Source organism: Schistocerca cancellata, chromosome 12 (assembly GCF_023864275.1).
Source record: "Schistocerca cancellata isolate TAMUIC-IGC-003103 chromosome 12, iqSchCanc2.1, whole genome shotgun sequence".
NCBI lineage: Eukaryota > Metazoa > Arthropoda > Insecta > Orthoptera > Acrididae > Schistocerca > Schistocerca cancellata.
This window is the reverse complement of record NC_064637.1, coordinates 60,897,945-60,900,228: the sequence shown is the minus strand read 5'-3', so window position 1 is coordinate 60,900,228 and position 2,284 is coordinate 60,897,945. Positions and strand designations below refer to the sequence as shown.

General features: G+C 42.3%; 1 pseudogene; it reads right to left on the bottom strand.

Moving 5' to 3' along the window:
- Window positions 1–326: 326 nt before the first annotated feature.
- LOC126110076 (5S ribosomal RNA) lies at window positions 327–444 on the bottom strand (annotated as a pseudogene).
- Between the last annotated feature and the right edge of the window lie 1,840 nt (window positions 445–2,284).

Below are 2,284 nucleotides of genomic sequence, written 5' to 3'. Positions count from 1 at the left end.
GTAGATGTTTTGTTTTGCGAAGATCAGACGTAGAAGTAACTTCGAGTGTACCCTAGGGAAGTGTATCCTGTTGTATAGTAATGACCTTGTAGACAATATTAATATTAAGAAACCAAAAACCCCTCCAGAACAGGCCGTGAAGGCCCAAATGGAACGACCGGCCGCCGTGTCATCCTCACCCATAGGTGTCACTGGATGCGGATATAGAGGGGTGTGTGGTTAGGACACCGCTATCCCTGCCGTATGTCAGTTTCCGAGACCGGAGCCGCCACTTCTCAATCAAATAGCTCCTCAGTTTGCCTCACAAGAGCTGAATGTACCCCGCTTGCCAACAGCGTCCGGTAGACCAGATGGTCACCCATCCAAGTGCTAGCCCAGCCCGACAGCGCTTAACTTCGGTGATCTGACGGGAACCGGTGTTACTACTGCGGCAAGGCCGTTGGCATGTTAATAGTAACACGAGGCTTTTTCCAGATGACGCACTTGTCTATAATGAAGCACTGTCTGAAAGAAGCTGCATTAACATTCAGTCACATCTTGATAAGAGTTCAAAGCGGTGCAGAGATTGACAACTTGCTTTAAATTTCTGAATATTTAAAGCAAGTTGCCAATCTCTGCGCCACGATGAAATTATATCGAGATCTGACTGAATATTTATGCAGCTTCTTTCAGATTATAGATAACAGCATCATCTTCAAGAAGCCCCATATTACTATTAATGTTGTCTTGCAAGGCCATTAATATACAACAGGAACAGCAAGGGTCCCAACACACTTTCCTAGGGTACACCCAAAGTTACTTCTACATCTGACTCTTCATTTCTACATCTGACCCTTCATCCACTCTGAGTCACTTCACTATCGTATTTATCCGCCGATACTGGGCAAGCGATTCTCTAAAAGAAGCTTATAGCGTCGTTTACAATGACAACAGTATTCGTAACTTCCGGCCTACAAGGTTGAGTTTGTTGCTTGAGCACAGACATTGTCAGGGTCGATAATACAGGGTGTCCATAAAGTCCCTTTACAACTTCAAAATTTTATTACAACACCAGTTGTCGAAATATTTTAACATTTCTTTTATGGTAATCAGTGTTTATAAAAGTTTTTTGACAGTGTTTAATAGACCTCTATATGGGCGCCTTTAGTTGCACGAAGCCCATCAAGAAAGTACTCGGTTTTTTGTCATGTACGCTATAGCATAGCGTCATCAATGTTGACAATGACATTACGGTTCCTTTGCTTCAAGTCAGCAATGTCCCCGATCTGTGTTTGATGCACGATGTCTTTTACATACCCCCATAAAAAGTTCAAGGGAGTGATATCTGGCGAACGCGGTGGCCAAGGAATTGGCCCATCCCTCCCAATCCATCTGCCTGGAATTGAGGAACCGACGAACATGCAGTCCCCAATGTGGGAAAATGATAGTTGGTTGTATGCCAATCAGTTGTGGTGCTACATATTCGGTCAGAAGATCGAGGTAAACATCTGCAGTAACTGTTGACTCGTTGAAGAAAAATGGACCAATTATTTGGTTGCATATGATTACACACCACACATTCACTTATGGACCATCCCGGTGAAGCTCCCTAGTCACAAGGGTGTGTTCAGGCAACACCGACTCAAAGGAAGGCCTCGGCGCATGTTCGTGACGTCACGTCAGCTAGGCACGGAGAACGCCAGGTCTGTTGCAGGCATACTCATAATGGTGGTGTCTCCCTCTCTGACACAGGAAAATGTGAAACTATTGGCGGTAGATAACCAACACACATTGTTCTGAGATATTTCTGCAATCAATTAATTGTGCAATTCATTAAACTTCTAAACAAATAGTGTATTCCTGAACTTAAATTTCCATCTGTTTTAAGGATTGACATACAAAAACAACTTCATGGTCCAGCAGCAACAGAATTTTACCTTATTTGTAAATCTGAGGAAGTTACGTTTGTTCTGGGCTGCTATTACAAGAAACTGTGAACATATTGGTGCTCTTCTGTAGGTATCTTGGTTGACTATGGGGTGAGGAGCACTGAATGTTAATGAAATATCTTGCGATTGTACACGTTTGGGGAGGGGGTGGGGGACAGAAGAAGAGGCAAAAGAGAGATACTTGTTTTATCAAATAAATTTTTTTTATCTTATAAAGTTTCTCCTTTCAGTTGCAAGAGGGAAATATTTATCTTTCCTAATGTGCATGTTTAAAAAAGTTTAAGCTCAGCAATATTTTCGATGTATGAAGCTATTTTGTTTCCTGTTTAGAATTCCTTCCGTTGAAAACGACTGTA